The sequence below is a fragment of the Biomphalaria glabrata genome, chromosome 16, assembly GCF_947242115.1.
Source record: "Biomphalaria glabrata chromosome 16, xgBioGlab47.1, whole genome shotgun sequence".
Taxonomy (NCBI): Eukaryota; Metazoa; Mollusca; class Gastropoda; family Planorbidae; genus Biomphalaria; species Biomphalaria glabrata.
Genome location: NC_074726.1, coordinates 31800927 through 31820982, shown reverse-complemented (window position 1 = coordinate 31820982; position 20056 = coordinate 31800927). Strand labels below are relative to the sequence as shown.

At 35.4% G+C, this 20056-nt stretch overlaps 1 pseudogene; it reads right to left on the bottom strand.

The window, feature by feature from the left end:
* LOC129923275 (dynein axonemal heavy chain 6-like) overlaps positions 1-11376 on the bottom strand; it is a 93778-nt pseudogene extending 82402 nt beyond the window's left edge.
* Positions 11377-20056: the final 8680 nt, after the last annotated feature.

Here is a 20056-nt window from a genome sequence, read left to right as displayed (position 1 = left end):
TTAACATGTTTGTCCCAAATAATGATCTACAATAAATATTCAAAATTCAATACATTATTTGCATAGTGTCTGCATGTATGAATTCAATAATTAAGGAATAAAACTAAAACTAAATGAGTTTTTTTCAGTCAAAAGGTAATTCTTTAGCTAAATATGTACATAAAAAAAAAAGAAATGCACAAAAATAATTTGTTAATTAGAAAGCAATTAAACTATTTAGTTTTTATCCATGACTCTGAAAGTTCTGATATAGATTTTGTTTATTTATTATTCATACTAATAAAGTAACGGATGCATGCATGTGTGTGTGAACAATCTATTTGTATTGCCCTTATTCTTCATCTCTCAGATATATATAAATATGAAAATAGAGACTTTATTGTACAGATGTCCTTGTTGGAATGAAAAATGTGGAATGCTGAATATACACGCATTAATTGTCTGTCATCATTTGGTCCTTAAAACAATGAAATAAAGAAGGCTACATTTAGATACCATATTTCAAGTTGCTAAGAACTTATTGTATTTGCCTATGATTTTGTCTACCCTGACATAATCTAACACTTAGTCCCAGCTGTTTCATGTCTTTGAAAAATGTTTGTTGTGAGTTTGCCAAAGACTAGTGATGCTCAGTTTCCATCATCATCATCATCACTCCTATGAGTTCCTCATAGAACATAGAGCCTTCACAAAAACATGCCACTCTCCACAGTCTCTTGCTAGTTTTTTGATGGTTTCCCAGCTCTTCCCGTCTTCTCTGCTTCTTCAAGTACACTGCGTTGCCATGTTCTTTTTGGTCTTCCTCTGAGTCTTGTTCCCAGGGGGTTCCACTCTAAGGCCTGCCTAGCTCTGTTGCTGGTATCTTTTCTAAGGGTGTGACCAATCCATCTCCACTTCCTCTCTAAGATCTGCACTTCTATATTTTTCTGTCCACTCATCTCCCACAGTTTGGTGTTTTCTACTTTGTCATACCAGTGTATTTTTAGGTTATTTCTCAGGCATCTGTTGATGAAGGTCTGTATTTTTTTTGTTGTGGCTTCAGTTGTTCTCCATGTTTCAGAGCCATACAGTAGGACAGCCTTGACATTAGAGTTAAAGATTCTTAGTTTAATCTTGTTTGAGATGTGAGGAGATTTCCACGTTGGTTTTAGCTGTGTAAATGTCTGACGCGCTAGATGCACACCTGATGCACATACCATGCTGTGGTGTGACAGCTTGAGTGCCTCAATGACCCTCAGAGCTATACTGGCGGGAGCTCATCACTCCTGGCATGTACTACCAAGCCAGACAAAAGGTGCATCCCCCTCCCCGGGACACAGGGGTTGTGCGATAGGCTAACAACCTGTCCATTGAAAAAATAGTGTTATAGAAACCAGAACAAAAACACAAACATTGTCAGAGGCGAAAGTAGAGCTCCACAAAGGAGACTTATGAAGCTATGCAGGGAAAGTCGAACGAATCCTGTGAGGCTGACCACTCTACTTAAACCAATGAAAAAGAAACACTTCCTTATTCAGAAGGCAGCATTTAACTTGGGAACATGGAATGTCCGTACTTTACTAGAACCAGGTAGATGTGCTCAAATTGCAAAGGAAATGGCCAACTACAAACTACATATCCTGGAAATGAGTGAATTTCGATGGAACACATTCTGTGAAACAAGACTGCAATCAGGAGAAACCCTTCTCTTCTCTGGAAAGGAAAAAGAAGATGACTTACATGAAAATGGTGTAGCAATACTACTAAACAAGGAAGCTTTCAAAAATCTCAGCTTCAGAAAGAATAATTAGAGCCAAATTTTAGTCTAAGTTCAAAAATGTTCACATCATTATGTGCTATGCTTCCACCAACCTTGCAAGTGATACTGACAAAAATACATTTTATGACCAATTGCAAAGTATAGTTGACAAAATACCTACAAGAGATGTTTTGATCCTCATGGGAGACTTGAATGCCAAAGTGGGAAGTGACACAGAGAGAGAGAGAGAAAAGTATGGGCACCCATGGACTTGGCATTATAAAAGAAAATGGAGAAATGTTTGCAGACTTCTTCACATTTAATGAATTAGTGATAGGAGGCAGCATTTTCCCCCACAAAAAAATGCCACAAAGTGACATGGGTTTCACTAGACAATAAAACAGAGAATCAAATTGATCACGTTACCATACGGCGGAACTGAAGAAGTACATTACTAGACTTTACCGCTTAGCCACCGTGCCTTCAGCTGAGGCTTGTGGGAAGTTTTTTGTGTTAGGGTGAATAGATTGTGCAGGTTTTCCCTTATAACCCTCCACATCATACTGTGGAAGTCATGACCACCTGCAACCCAGCCATATCCTAGAAGTTTTGTAGGAGAAAAACGAAAAAAACCTGCATGTCATTTGCCAACATAACCCATGATTAAAGATTACTTACCTCAAACCTTTCTTTATCATGTGGTAGTCTAACTATTCATTTGTGTTTGTTTTGTTATAAGTTATATGCCATGAGAATCAAAGCCAATAGTGTATTTATCAATATTTTTGACTAAATAGCTGACAAAATTAAAATATTTTGTTATTCAATTTTTAAAAAATTTAGCCACATATCTCTTTGCAAGTTGATATGATTCAATCTTCTGTAAAATGACTCCCAAGCGGAGGTTACCTCATCAAATCTGTAGTATTTTTGTTATTTTATGAGAGGCTTAAAGTACAACTCTTTTAAAGTGCTATTAATGGTCCTATATTTAAGCAATGGCCTCACCTCTAAGTTAGGATTACCATAAAACTCATTCAGGAAGTCTATCAGGCTGTCAAGAGTTAATGTTGTAGAACAGACAATCACATGCTTCTTGATCTTAGATAGACCCAAACGGTAGTCTCCACCACAGTTAACTCTTTCCATGTAAGTGGCTAAGATTCCTTGAATCTAGAATGGATTTATAACAATGAACCAGTTAGAAGAAATGAGTTAAAATGTTTAAGTTCCATTGGAATGTTTGTAGTAAAGTATCCCTTTACTTAGCTAGATTGGGAGACTTGAGTATGATTACATGGCTTGATATAAAAACAAAGGCCAGGGCAATGGTTAGAATCATAAAGAGTCGACCCAGCCAAATGTCAGGGAAAAATTCTCCATAGCCATCAGTGGAGAACATGACAACAACAAAATAGAAAGAATCCAAAATTTTGAAGTTTGTGCTGCTGCTTCCTCTTTGAATGTATTGAATAGTGCAGATACTTAAGGGAAGGAAATCAAGGAGAAAACTTGAAGTTAACTCAAGTGTCAACTTATTTATATTTATGTTTATCACTGACAGAAAATAAGGCAAGCTATTGACTCTAGAAACTGGATCAGAGAATACATGGTCACTTAATTTTAACTAATCATATATTCAAATAAACTCATGTAACTCTATCAAAAACTAAATTTATAGTGCAATTTCTAGGCTATATTTTACATTCTGTAGCACTATATGGCTATACAGTACATATATTACACAGTATACAGCACAATATCTAGGCTATATCTAGGCTACAAAGCACAATAATTAAATATTAGTATATAGATCTATATATAAAAATATATATCTATTGAATTGGATACTAGTAATGCAGATGAATGCCTGCCTGTTCATGTGGTCATTGATCATGCTGTTTGTTGCTTTTACTTGTTTCTGATATTCCTTCAGATTTGAAAATGTATTACATCCTAACAAAAACCTCCTAAGAATTGCAAGAGATGATGACAGGCAGGGTTTGAACTGAAGACAATCAAGAACAGCAACCAGGCAGCCATCCTGTCATCAAGATGATGTTCCAAGTTTGAATCCAGCTCATCCCCTGCCATCCAGCAAGAAGTTTAGGCTCAGTTGAAGAAATGTTCATTTCTGAAGGACATGATAGGGTTAACTGTGTGTCATAACCTGACAAATTTGACACAGGCCAGTAATACAGTTAAGTGTAGAGTGTTGATGGACAAGGAACAGTACTGGTATGAATGTTACACATAAATATGACTCATGTTATGATCATGTGATTGAAACCTTAGGGGAACCAAACTATTAGTCTACAGTGAAGTCAGTCCGGGGATAGTGAATTCTCAAGTGAATTAGTAGTGAATTCTCAAGTGAAGTAGTATGAGTCCAGAATAGATAGAGAGTTTAGTATGGCAGTACAGCAATTTAGAGTTTAGTAAAGCATTTTTAGCCAGTCTATCCTGTAGACAATTGTGTAGTATTTATATTGGATGTTATTTGTTTGTTATTAAAGAACCACATTATTTTGGAAATCTTGTTGTCAAGTTCTTGAGTTGGATTTGTTGTGTTGATCAGTGTTTACAGAAGGCCTGTTGGAGAGAATCATTACAACATATAAAGCCAAACAAATAAATTTATTTCCAAAAAATATTGAGAGAGGATTTGTTTTTCAGTAGCCTCACATGGTAAATAAAAAAACAAGTGATGTTGACAAACAGTAGCACCATCTGCTAAAGTAATGTCACTGACATAGTTTGGTTTGTTAGGTGGAGATCATTCTGCCAGAAAATTATTGTGTTATTTCATTAGTGTGATGGTCTGGAGAATCAAAGGGAACCTTATGATACATTTATTTTTTTAAAGATGAAGATCATTGTCTCAGAATGTATTGGAAAAAATGAACTAATTGGTTCATTATTAAGAGTTGCAGACATAGGAGAATAATAATAAAACTTCCTTTGCTAAGCAGATCTTAAAATAGCCTATTGGCTGAAATAAAAGGAATGACTAGCAGCAGACAACAAGCATTCTACAGCACCCAGCACATACTTAGAAGCAAAAGTAAAGTGTATATCAATGAAAAGAGAAAAAAAAGTATATATAAACATCATAAGACCAGTAGCCATGTATGCAAGTGAGACCTGGGCACTGACAAAAACAACAGAAAGTCTGCTAAATACTTGGAGATAACAAATCCTTAGAAAAATGTATAAAAAAGAGCAGATTACATTGGGAAGATTACTCCAAAAGAATGTCAGACAACAGATGAAACGAAAAAAGTATACCAACAAAAAACAAAGGGCAGAACATAAATAAAATGGATTGAAGATATGGCGACAGATCTACAACAACTTAGAGTTTCGGCATAGAGATAAAAAGCTCAAGAGAGATCTGAATGGAAAGATGTTACTAAACTATAAACTACATACTAAATTTAAAGCAACGATATTTTAAGTTTTAAGAATATTATCGACTCATGATTCTTGTTCTTGAAAAGCATACTCTCTGAAGAAGCTTAAAGGAGAAGGTGACAACAACAAAGACAGTTGACAGCCATTTTCTGATTCTGGGACTTAGAATAAGACTACTTAAGTTAAAGATCTAGATAGATTCAAGTCATATCAAAGTTATCATAGTAATCTTGATTGTTATAGACATAGTTAAAGATCTAGATTGATTCAAGTCATATCAAAGTATTCTTAGTAATCTTAATTGTTATAGACATAGTTAGATCTATGTCTTTATGAATCATATTATTGTCACGTTGACTATCATGAATACCGTTGCAGGCATTTCACAGTAATGAGTCTATTCAGACTCTATTGACTAGATCTATAGGATATAGATGTAGTGATAAACCTAGTTATCAGGACATCATAAATGTGATAACATGATGTTAAGGTGACATTACATATAATGTCATAAATCGAACAGACTTAGTCATAGGTCAGACTAAATTTCTAGATGCATTAAGATTCTACATCAGGCAACAATACAACATTACAGGCAGCACTTTCACTTTCTTACTAAGTGTTATTGTAATACTAGAATACCTAGATCTAGTACTAAGTAGTAGACTGTCACTTAGTAGTCATAGTCACCACATAGATCTAGATTTCTATATGAGTGTTTCTCCAGTACTGGTGCCAAAAAGTGTCACATTATGCTAAAAATTAAAGTTGAAGTTTTTGGTTTCATTTCAACTGTATTCACTTCTTCAACCAGTTCACTTTAAGAATTTATCAATAGAAAATGAATTGCAAGATGTAGATTTTGACAGCAGTGTCTATTCAAGGGGTACCCCCTTTTGTGTCACAGGTGCATCACCGGGACACCACTTGATAATTTAACAACGACCAATTGATAAATTCATTGTATTTTAGCATAATAGAACTGTCTTTAATTTCTATATTTCTAAATATTAGTCTTTAGATACTAAAATTTATGCTTTTGCATAGAAAAAGTGGATTTGAGCTCAATTCAAAAATTGGGACACCGTAGCACCTGTGACACTACAGGTTAAAGTTTTTTTAAAAGATATTCTGTGAGAATATAGAAATTATTTTATTTTTGCACTAAAGTGATCCATTAGACTTATTATTAAGTTTACTATTCTAGTCATAAAGTACCCATTTGTAAAAATGCTGCTTTAATTTCACAAAATGTTGCTGGTGCTTCATGGGACACCATTTTTTTAAAATAATGTTTATAAGTGTACATTTTTGTCTTATCTGTGCACAAGTCAATGATCGTTATTATTTTAAATTATTGACAATATATATTTTATATCTTTTGTTAGTTTTAACACACAGAAAAGGGTTTTAAAAAAAAAAAAAAGAAAAGAAAAGGCATAAAACTGTACACAAATTTTATTTGACAAATTCAGAAATCAAAACATTCCACACTCAAACTATTGCCATTTGGTATCAACATCACTTCAGTAACAATCATGTCTGCTTACACTAACTGTATGTCCTGCACTTCTGGACATACAAATATATTTTTTATTTCTGTGCAGACCTGCCTACCAAAAAAAGTCCAAATGCGTAATGCTGATGGTCAAAATGCGTATTTTGGCACCAGAATGCGTAACACTTACGCGAACCACTATTTTGTCATATATATATATATATATAATATTAGATCTAAATGTCATGATTAGATCTACAATCTAAATCAATACGACAATAGAGATGATATCTAGACTAGATTTGGATCTATGTCTATATAATGAATATAATCTACTCTAGATCTGGGCTCAAGAGTATTACTGATGCCGTGGATCCGCTACAAACGTAGGTCTACTCCAAACTTTCGTAAGCCTACCTTCATCCTTGATCTATTCTATATTAAGACTAAGAATTTAATCTAGTCTAGATCTAGACTAGATGGTAGTAGATGTTATCGATCTAGATCTAGTCAATCTAAATCATACTGCAACTAAATTGGATCTAGATTGTAGAGTAATGTAGAGACTCATGACATAACGTAATCATCAGTCGTAATGTCTAGCTAGATCTATTCCTGTATAACAAGTTATCTAGATTCTAGATCTAGAATCCAGATATAGATCTAGACTAGATATCTACAATGTCACTCAATGTGTTTTGAATCGATAGCACTTCGATATTTTTTTTCTATACAAATGAATACAGGAATCAGGGATTCAACATAATTATTTTCTACTAATGAACTTACAAAAAAAAAGTCACGTTGGTGTATCAGCTAACTGACGGTACCAACCCGCCACTCCCCCACTCTCGCGTTCTTCATTTCTAGACTAAATCTATGCTTTTAAGAACCAATCAACGTATAGATCTGAACACAATGTGTTCCCCCACCTTTTCTGTTCCCTCCCCCCCCCCCCCTCAACAGGACGGCTTAGCGTGACCTCCGTGACCGATGGTAAGCTAGGCCAAAGGGGGTGGGGGGGGGGGGGGAAGGATACGAAATGAAGAACGCGACGGGTTGAAAGCGTATTTGCGTACTGACTGTCATTTTTGGGAGATTTTGTGTAACGAATACGCATTTTGCGTAACGGTAGGCAGGTCTGTCTGTGCCTTTTTAAAAAATTATTTCTGCGCTGATCATCCAGGACTTCTATCACAACACCTGTAAGAAAAAAAATTACCAGCAATGTTGAAAAGTTAATACTTCAATCTAAAACATACTTTGAACTTGTTTATTGAAATTAAAAGGTACACAGTGCAAAAAAATTATACCTGGATAGAATATTTCCCCATACTTGACAATCACACAGCTATTTACAATGTACTTTTGATTAGTGAAGGAATTTGTTTGGGCCTGAAAAAACAACATGGGGCTGAAATACTTAATTTCTAAAGTGAGTCTAAAATTATTTAGCAGGGTATATTATTAAAAAACAACTTATACAATACAGGTAACATAAGATTCAATGAAAATTTTTAAAATGTTTATATGTAAAAGCTCTTTACCTTTGAATTTGAGCATATGGGACTGGCATCCAAAGAGTCTTCAAGATTTGACTGAGATTGCACTACTGAAGAAAAAGAAACAATTTCATTTAGAAATCAATTAGGTAATTTTAAAATGAATAATGTTTTTTCTCAGATAATTGTAAAGTGCTATTTAAAAATAAATAAATACAAGTACTTACCATTTTGTTTCTGAAGTTTGAACACCTTCCAAGATCCACATATTTCATCATGCAGGCACTGACTGCCATATGAATTTCTGCATGGAAAGCAGAAACAGCTTCTATTTCTGTAAGCAATAGTGTTAGATGTAATACCTCTCACTAGGTCATTGAAAGATCCTTCTTTATTTACTGGTCGCCACTTTGTTACCTTTCGCAGTGTACCATCACCCTCGAGTGATGAAGCTGGATTTTTTTAATGTCAGCTCTGTGTCCTTTTTTGATCAGAAATTTATTAATGCCCTCTATATAAAGAAAAATCTTCAAACAGAACTCACATAAGCAAGATTGCATCTTATGTTAAGTAGCTTTTGCATGAAACGTTTTCCTGTTTGAGCACTAACAGATGATTGAGAGGGATCAGTTCTTGAGACATCCTCTCTACTGTAAAAAATGAATATTGTTTCCAAGGCATTTTGTGCAATGCAATCACTTCGTTTTTTTTTCTTGCAATTTGTTCTGATTTGCACTTGGACATAAAACTTCTTGGAAGACCAAAATGTTAGAAATGAGTAGCACAACCTCTGAGTTTCTTGTACTTACTAAGGATACTGCAGAGTACATGTCTATGAGCACTAGACATCTGACTTTTTTTTTGTTGGTGGAGTGTAGTTAGGTTTTGATACTTTCTTTAATGTTGTTTAGAAAGATGAGCTTTCTTCTCTCAGGTAGGCGCAGAAAGCGTATGTCATTGACAGCTTTACTTTTTCTTGGGGAGCATATTTGTGTGAGACCATCAAAAACTGCAGCATATTTCTTGGGTGATCTAGGCAATTTCATCAAAGCCCTTGAAACAGCCATTCTTTTTGCCACTGGAGTCTGGAATCCAGTACCTAGTGATTCATCAACCTCTGCTGAGATTACATTAAGTGGACTATTAGCTTGCTGTTTTCTTTCTTTGCGTTTTCTGTTTATCCAAGCTTCTTCATGTGGGCTTAACTAGGCCCTGTATGCAGCTTTTCTTAACCTTTCCTTTTCTCTCCACTCTAAAACAGCAACACGGCCCAGGCTTTGATGCTTGTAAATTTAGAGTCTTTCTTGGCTTGTAGACGCCTCGAAACTCTAACAGATACTCCATTACTGAAATCTGTAATTTATAAAAATGTATAAGTATCAAAATAAATAGATCTATTATATATAGGCCTACTAATAACTTTCATAAACATATATTATATATTGGTGCATTATTTTAATCTAGTCTAGTAATGCCCATAATTGCTTGATAGGGATAGACTCAATCAATAGTATAGGACTAGTACTGTTAATTATATTAACTTAAGTTAAGACTGAAAGAACTGAATACAATATAATTGAATATACTGTATAAAGACTATAAACAATACAATGGAAATTAAGTGCAGGTTAAACCAAACTTTGTTTTAGATATAATCTACATTTTAATATAGAATAGGTCTATAATATAGATCTAGATAATTTTCTAGATACTTGTCAATTTAAAGAAAAATATATTATTAAATCTAGAATTAGATTCTAAATCTAGTCATTAATGACCTAGTCTAGAGTCATTAGTCTAGATTCATAAAAGATCTAATGATTTCTAATCTAATAATCTAGTTTAGATCTAAATCTAGTCATTAATGACCTAGTCTAGAGTCATTAGTCTAGATTCATAAAACTGATAAAAGATCTAATGATTTCTAATCTAATAATCTAGTTTAGATCTAAATCTAGATATTGAATTATATCTAGACTGACTAGACTACTCTAGACTCTTGTACTCTACTCTAGGTCTAGATCAAGAGTAAATCTAGCTATAATATAATGAATTACATAATTAGATCTAGGTCTAGATCTAGAGTAAATGTAGATAATGAATTACATAATTAGATCTAGATCTAGAGTAAATCTAGATTTAGGTCTAGAGGTCTAGTCAGTCTAGATTTCTAGATCTAGAGTTTAGCTTTTTAAAGTTTTAAAGACAAGTGTCCGAGATGCACCTCAAACGAAAGATCAAATAGTTCTAAATCTTATTTACAGAATAAGTAAATTTTAATTATTTAATATTTCTTAAACAGTACCGCTTTATTTCTTTTAGATGTAGCTAATATTATCTGACACTGTAAAATCTTTAACAAAGTATCACTAAAATCTATTTGGACTTAACAGACGTAAACTAGGACACCATTTGTAAATAAACGGAGTAGTGTCCACTGAAATGCCCCAAACGATGTAAAGTAAAATTACAAAAAAAATATAAAATGAAAGATGTCAAAAAAAAATGTTCATTTCAAATGATTATGAAAAAAGTTTATTACATATATTAAAATCATTTAATCTTAATTGAAACTTTCCATGAATACAGAAAACTTAACAAATCCTGAACTCGTATTAGACGCTACATGTGACGCCACAATTTATGCATGGAAAAATCCAACACGGGGTCCCATGGAGCACCTCAATGCCTTATCCAATTTACTTCTCAAAATAAAAACAAATTAATTATTTTAAATCCCTACACATGTCTACTATTACATCAACATAATTGTTTTAGAAATATAAACTTTTTGTTTAATAACAGGCTTTAAAATTTATTAACTTTACGATTTAAGACTAAATTGTATTCAAGACGCTTCACGTGACGTCATGATTGAATGGTTAAATTTAGTAACCTCGTAATAAAAAAGCACTTCGATTAGGATATTACAATCAAACTTATTTGTAATAAGCTTACATTTCAGAAGAATAATGAAATATCTACGTACCTGATGGGTTGTTGATTCACAAAAGATCACAAAAAACAGATTAAATGATTAAATTAATCTGTGACTCACTGTAAGTGTTACTCACTGATGAGTGTGAGTAAGAGATTGTCTCTGACTCTTAACTTAACTCAGACTGTCACTGTTAGTCACTGTAGTTACTTGTAACTTACAACTTTTAAACTTATATTGCCAGTGAGTCTATCTGGGCTATCATTAGTATCATCATCATCATGCTATGCCTATCATCTATGCCATAGGGCCTATGCGCCTATGGATATGCGTATGACATGGTCTTCATCGCCATCGATTTATAAACAATAAATGTATGAAATTTATGAATGATTCAGGAAATACTAGAGTAGATTCTAGTAACTATATAAATCTAGATTACCATGATGAAATATCTAGCGTCTATATACCAGACTGTAAATTAAAGTCTAATAGTCAATAGAGCTAGCTAGTCATGTTAGTTTCAGACGTCAATAATAAAAACTTGTAGCGGAAGTCATCTTTTTTTCTAATTCGTATTTATAGATCTAATGGGAGCATCCATTGTCTTCTGAGACATGGGGAGCCATCATTTATAATTTTAAGTCCTCACTTTCTGGTCTTCGCTTTTTCTTTTTTTTTTTTTTAACTTTAAATGCTCTAAATTTTAGATGATCTCGAATTAAGTAATTTTAGATCGATCTAAATAAGAAGGAATACTATCAAAACAAATATAGATCAATTGTCATTCATTGTTTGAATGGCTGCCTGGTCGTGGATGGCTGCCCGGTGCGTGCGGTTTGCACGCTGGACTGTCGTTCAGATTCATCGAGGGTCCCGGGTACAAACCCTGCCCGCTCCCATCCCCCGTCGTCCTGAAGGAACATCCGAAACATATAAAACATTATACGAATGATTTGTGTACGTTGTTAACTTCCCCACCTCTTAACATGTTCAGATGATTCATTTAATTGAACAAGTCATTGTGATAGCTAAGTCTAGATATAGATCTAAAATCTAATTTAAAAAAAAAACAACAGGAATTTAAGTTTGTAGTGTACTTGTTGCTTTTCTGAATAGATTTTTGAATGATCTTACTCCTATCCAGCAATGCAAATAACCTGGAACAAAAAGGTCTTTCAGAAGTACTGGATACACTATCTGGACACAATAGAAACAAGAAAAGGGCAAAATATAGAAATACTTTTAAAAAAAAAGCTTTTATAGGAGGAAGAACTCCACCTTCGCAACAATAAATTTCAATATTGTAGAAGATATTTTATTTTTTCCATATCAAAATAATTGATAACCAATATATAATGGACCTCATTCACCAATCTCTTCTATATAATTTACGATCTCGTGTTTAATTCATGTTGGTTGTCACGTGACAGTTTTTTTTCCGTTGTTTTATCAATAAGATCACGTGATTAAATGTTGTTTGTTTACAATTGGTGAATGAGGTCCATTGGCAAATTGGTTAACTTTTAATTGATTCATGTTTTTTTAGGTAAAAAAAAATAATTGTTTAAAGTTTCAACTTGATCCGAAAATAGATGTGGGAGAAATAACGTGCACAATTATCTATGGGGACGAAACCCTACATATTTAGCATATCTGTGACTGTTGAATGATTAATTTCCCTTGTTGGCATTAAACAAAATATTTAATTACCAGTACTTAAAAATCTTATCTTATCTTAATCTTATATAATACAGACGTTACTTCAAAAAAGAAGATGATTACGTCCTACGCGTCATGCATTTAGTCATGCATATTAACCAATGACTTAAATTCTGCCAAGTCACTGGTTTTCCTGGCTAGCTCAGGCAACCCATTCCATGCTCTAATAGCACTAGGGAAGAAGGAGTATTTGTACAAATTTGTCCTAGCATATGGGACGAGGAATGTGCCTTTATCTTTGTGTCTTTCAGAGTATTTTATTAAATTTTGTTTTTGTATTTGAAGATTATGATTCAGTGTTTTATGTATGATTGCTACTTTACTTTTGAGCCTTCTGTCCTGAAGGCTTTCTAAATTTAGTGATTTACTAAAGGTGTTACTCTAGTCAAATGTGAATATTCGTTTGTTATGAATCGCACTGCTCTATTTTGTGTCTGTTCTAGTTTCTTAATGTTTTCTTGAGTTGAGGGGTCCCAAACAGAGGATGCATTGATTAATTGGTTAATTTTTTGTTATCGATTCATGTATTTACTTCACCGAGGAATAATTGTGCAAAGTTTAAGCATGATCCAAGAATGGGTATGGGAGAAATAACGTGTTAAAACTTTAGACCAGACAGACAGTGAGTTGATATAAGCTTTGTAAAGACAAGTTGATTGTGTAAGTGATCTCCCAATTTAAAGTTTTGTTTTTTTCAAGTTTCGTACACTTATTTTGAAATGAAGATAATTCATTCCAGACCAAACCTCATGCGTGACGTCAGGGGATGACGTCATTGACGACTAGAATTAAAACGCATATCACTCGAACAGGCGGCCACACATTTTTTTTTACTAAGCGTATATCAACTCTCTCTGTCTGTCTGGTAAAAAGTTTGTACAGTTTTTTTCTAAAAGTATTTTTTTTTTATTTTCTTTTTCATATACTAATTTTTAAGACGGGAGGGTATTTCAAGTCACTGTCCACTGAGAGCAAACCTAGATAAAAGTCGGCGCTATTGCATGAGCAACTAAACGTGTGTCGCTAGAGCAGTGTTTCACAAATTGTTTCCTTAAAGCAGGGGTCTCAAACACGTGGCCCGCGGGCCACAAGTGGCCCCCGCGAAACTATTTTGTGTGGCCCGCGGACACTTCCGCAAATTCAAAAAAAAAAAATAGATAAAATTTACAATGACCACATAAAAGCCGTGAAATGATTTACAACTCCACAAATCAGTAAATGAGGTGTCACTGTCGCCCACCGACCGCTTAGGCTTTCAGAAGAAGCTGGGTGAACGGTGGTCTGATTCTAACCGCTGGCCGCTAGCGAGTCAGCGACAAATGTTCAACAGCAACTGATTGCCGCTGCAAAAGACTTTGTAGCATATTCCATTGCACTGGACGAGTCTACTGGTGTAACAGACACCGTATACTGTGCTGTATTTATTCGTGGGGTCGACGAAAACTTGAACATTGTTGAAGAGCTATTGGACTTACTAGTAATGAAAGGAAAGACGACTGGACGAGACGTGTTTCAAGATTTGGAAGCTTGTATTGACAGGTGTGTGCTACCGTGGGAAAAAACTTGTTTCAGTGGCTACGGACGGTGCACCAGCAATGTGTTCAGAGAAGGTTGGTGTTGTTGGATTAATTGTAGAGAAACGGAATCAGCTCAGCTTGGCGGGACCTTTTGCAGCCATACATTGCATTCAGCACCAAGAAGTACTCTGTGGCAAAAGTCTGCAGTGTGACACTGTTCTGAAGCAAAAATACGCTGATGTTGGCGTTCCAGATTTTTTACCAGTTTCTTCCCAGAGAGAAGTTTTCAAACTTATTCTGCGCAGCTGCTAGAATTCTAGCGACGTTTGGGAGTACGTACGTTTGCGAACAGTTTTTCTCCAGAATGAAGATCAACAAAACAGCATTACGATCAAGACTGACTGATGAGCATCTGAGAGCAACCTTGCGGCTTGCCACTACACGCGACTGCATGCCTAACGTCGATGGTCTGGCCTCTGCCAAACGCTCTCAGATGAGTGTACAGAAACATGAGTGACGAGCTAACTGCAGTTGGCCTAGTAATTTTTTTTTTTTTTTTTTGGGGGGGGGGGGGGGGGGGGAGGGAAATACAGTTTCTGCTTTTTTATTAGTGACAGACACAACGTCAACTTATTTTAGTAATCTAAACTGCCTGTGCATGTTATAAACTACACTAAATGTAATTAATAATTATAAAAACTTTATTTTAGCAATTAACTGCAGTGTTCGTAAAATTTAATGGAAAAACATACTCTTTTCGTGGTGCGGCCCGCTGACTGGTTGTTACTTCCTACTGCGGCCCACATGCTGATATGAGTTTGAGACCCCTGCCTTAAAGGAACACTTCGCACGTTCTGAGTATTTAGCTGAGCACTTCGCTTATTTTTTCTATTCACGTGGTGGCCTTGTTATGGTGTTGTGTATTTATATGGTGATGGTGGAAAGAGGTTAGCGGTTGTGAATGATGCAATATTGGTGGCATTGACGTCACTTGGTCTTAGTTAGGACAGACGACTCAAGAACGGAAGACTGAACGGTTGATTTATTGTAGTGAGTTAGATTTTGTTAAGAAATATGAATTATTACTTAAGTCTACTACATCTATTTCATTAATCACAAATTGATTTTGTTTATATTATAATTAAAATGTTATTTAGTTTGTTCACAAAAGGAAGTTATTCAAGTTATTTGAAGTTTTTAAGTTAAGATGCATTACGCCTAACAACGGTTTAGTTGTCTTCCAGCAGTCTGGTGCTACAAGTCAACGACCGGTAACAACCGTGACCTCCGTGACATATCGAAGGCGCCGTAACAACAGGCCTACTAGTTAATTAATTATTCTAGTAGTCCGCGGAACACCCATTCAGGCTTCGCGGAACCCTACAGTTCTGCGGAACACAGTTTCGGAAACACTAATCTAGAGAATGCTGACCACGTCCTTCAAAGCTGCCAACTTAATCAAGATGTCAAACAAGTTCATTCAGAATATTCAGATTATGTTATGTTTTCCCTTTTTCTTATTCCGAGTTCAGAATTTCAAATCGGGTATTTAATTTATGTGACATCAGTATATGTGAATATTAGAATATCTCAATATGCGTCCTTTGTTTGGGTTGGCTGCCTGGGCGTGTGGTATGCACACTTGACTGTTATTCGAATGGTCCCAATGGTCCTAGGTTTATGCCCTGCCAACTGCCATCCTGCGTTGACCTGCTCGATGTTTGAGCTCGGATAAAATTATCTTCAAATCTGAAAGAACATCCGAACGTAAAACATTTTGCAAACCTTCAACTGAAGAAAACATGAAGACATTCGAACAGACGCGGCCTCGAGATTTATAGCAATCAAATATTCAGATCTGACTAGAGTGACGCCATTAGTCAAATCACGCAATTTAGAGACACTTTAGCACAGAAGAATGACAATAAAGTAGCACTAATACATTGAACCATAACTTACAAATGCAAAAATACAACTCAATAAAAAAGAAACTCAGACACAACGATAAAGGTACATTTCTTATCCTATATACTAGAACAAATTTCTTTTTCTCCATAGTGCCATTAGAGCATAAAATAGATTGCCTGAATCAGCCAGGAAAACCAAAAACCTGAGAGTTTAAGTTCCTAATTAACACGCGTGACTAGATTAACAAATGTATTCGATTAGGACGTAATTATCTTTTTGAGAAAGGTATGTAATTGATAAGATAAGAAGTATTCTTATAGCAACCCAGTTCATTAGAGTAGAAGTAAACAAGAGATTGTTACGTAAGACTTGAGACTGATTTTGGTACTTTATTATATGGATATTTGTTTAAAAGATGTCCGGCTAAATAAGAATTAGGATTAGATTAGGTGGACGTATGAGCGTTCTAAGAATCCACGTAGAATGCAATATTTCTGTTCTCTAAATGATTTGTGTATTTCTGGTCACACAAATGATTATAATTCAAAACCCATCTCCCATTCAATTCATCATTAGTGAGTGAGTTTAAGTGATTAAAGAAGAAGATGTAAAGGATTGATTTAGATGGCGTTATAATTTGGCTTTGTAGTATACAACAATTGAAAGCCGGACATTTTCACATTTTAGACCAGTGATGCCCAACCTAATTCGGTCCGTGGGCCATTTTAATTTTTAACACTCGTGTCGCGGGCCACACCACCGAAATGATCAAATAAAAAAGAAAGAAAGAAAATTGACTTGAAATCATTTTTATGTAATTATTCACACATTAATTGCTTGTTAGAAATTTATTCGAAAACATACTTCTGAATATCCGGCTGCATAGATGAGACACAAAGTCAGAGTACTGAATCCAGACTCTCGTCCGTGATACGAGGATTTAATATTGGTTTCGCCTGTTTCATCACTGAAAAAGTTTGTGCTTGTAAACAAGGTGACCATCCTTAACTCTTGTTTCGGGGGATTTAGACAAGTTTCTGCAGGCACCACGGAGTAGAAATCAATTGTCTGCATGGTTAGAAATGTATCAAGAAGTGATGTCTGGCTTTGTAAGTCAATCAGTTCCAGTTACAGGGATGACAGGGCTCTTGACACATCAGCCGCTAATGGATTTTCGAAAAGACTTATTTCATTCTTTAAAAATGTGAAAATCGATAAATCTTTCAGTGAATAATCCTTCATTGGCCTCAGAAATTAGATCGTTTTTTTGATCTTTTTGGGTTAGACATATTAAGCTGCTTGTATTTTTGTAGATAGGTACAGGCTAGAACTTGAAAAGATGCACCTCTTCCCCTGCTGAATGAAGAGCTGCAGTGTTGTTCGAAAGCGCTTATGTCAGCATAAGACATGCTAAGAGAAATCAACTTGTAGTTTGATATTGAGTTCATTCCGATGTAATGTAATGGCTCATAAAATAGCCAAATCCCACAACTTTGTGTGGTAGTTCAGTTGAGATACTTGCTTTGAATGCTCTGTCTCAAATATTGATTTAAAAAAAACAACGTTTTAGTACCTTATCATATGCTCCAGGTTCAAACCCTTGTCACAGAGGTTTAGTTGGTGAATAAAGCAATGAAGCTGCAGACACTTGGTTCCATTTGACTCGACAACCTTTCTAATAACTCTTGCTTCCAGTCCACAGTGGAATCCAACCATACTTCTGGCGCCATCAGAAGTCACTCTCATAACTTTCTCCCAAGAAAAATATCCTTTATGATGGTTGAAACCTTTTTGAACAGGTCTTTGCGTGATGGTCCCATGCATCCTCCTTATAGCTATTAACTCCTCTATTATTGCAATATTGCTGCTTATACCGTAAATACCAAGAGTTAAGCGGTACCAGATATGCCTGTTTCATTATGTTTTTGTTTCTCTTAAAACATCCACAGTATCTTATCAAACAAATATGTTGACTCACTATCATGTTCCTAAAAAAAAAAAGTAAAGGTCGTTCACTTTTCCAGGAAGATTTCAAATTGAAGTTTAAAAGGTCATGGTACCAATCTATCTATGAAAGCGTGACTGTCCTAACATAGGGAAAAATACATTTTCATCTTTTATTTTCGGAAGGGGGAAGATTTTCTAAGCTCTGTGCTGACGTTTCGGCGGGCCGGATGGAACGACGTCGCGAGCCGGATCTGGCCCGAGGGCCGTATTTTGGGCATCACTGTTTTACACTATCACCCAGCCACACCCCTAAAATGAAGTCTCTTTAGTTGGCTACCCGGTAAACGGTTGCCTAAATAAACATGATTAAATCTAGATTGACCGGAAGTGTCTTTGTTCTCAGAGGGTGATTAGACAGAGCCCAGCTTGTGTGATATGCCGTAAAGATCATTAAAGTTTATGTATTTGATCTAGTGATTTAATTGTTTTATTTCGTTAACTACAGCTGATTCAGGGACACATAGAGACGTATCGAGACCTAAGGTAGATTCTATCGAGTTATAAGTAGATAAGAGTTATATAATATTATATAGGAAAGCTATGACATATTTTGGAGGCTCGTTTATCTAGTTACTTGACTTAGTCTTGGAAGACAGGCAGAACTGCGGTTCGTCATTGTGAAAAGGTCAAGGACCAAGAAGGCCGTGAAGTGTGTGCGCTCACGTGCAACGGCGGGAGAAAAAAAACTAAGTCAATCAGCCGAGACGAAACTAGGTCAGACACAGTGATAAAATAATTTGTTTTGTTTATATTTGATGCTACACACATAAACAAGAATGGCAGACAAATTATCACAGATAATAGCCGCTGGAAAAGAGATGGAATTGACTGGAACCGCTTTACAAGAGTGGGTAAAAAAAAAAAAAAAAAGAGAAGACAAAGATCGAGATGAAAGAGCTAAAGAGAGGGAAGTGAGAGCTAAAGAGAAAGAAGCTGATGTAGAAATACACAAATTGAGAGTAAGAGAGTTGGAGCTTAGGGAGACGAAAGGAGAACTTAAAGAGCATATAAAACCTGTATGGAAACCAAAGTTGCCACCTTTTAATGAGAATGTGTATCAAATGGATGCATATTTGGCCAGATTTGAAGTACATGCTCAAGCTACAGAAATACCTAAACCTCAGTGGGGAAGTCATCTATACACATTGTCACAGGGAAAGGCACTGCAAGCTTGTATCAACTTTTCTAAGAAAGATTTAGAGGAATAAGCAAGTGAAGGAAGTACTTTCTAGATATGATGATATATTGACGGATGTACCAGGGAGAACTGCAGCAATTAAACACGACATCATTCTCAAAGACTCTGAACCGGTGAAACAGAAACCGTATCCAGTACCTTTAGGGTATATGAAGGAAGTGGAAGAAGAGATTCAGTTGATGCTGAAATTAGACATTATATCACCAACAGAGTCACCTTACACAGCACCTATGGTGGTAGTTAGGAAAAAATCAGGCGCAGTAAGAATATGTGTTGACTACAGGAAGCTTAACAAAGTTATTGTGCTTGATTCGGAACCATTACCCAATCCAGAAGACTTTTTTTTACAAAGCTAGACCTGACCCGTGGGTATTGGCAGATACCTTTGGTAGATAAAGCTAAACCACTTACAGCGTTTAGTAGTCCTTTTGGTTTATTTCAATTTAATGTCATGAGTTTCGGGCTAGTCAACGCACCAGCAATGTTCAGCAGAATGATGAGAAAGGTATTGCAATAATCTACCCCATGTACTGTGCTACCTAGACGACATCTGCATTCATGACATTACTTGGTCAGATCACCTACAACATCTAGAAATGGTTCTAGATACATTG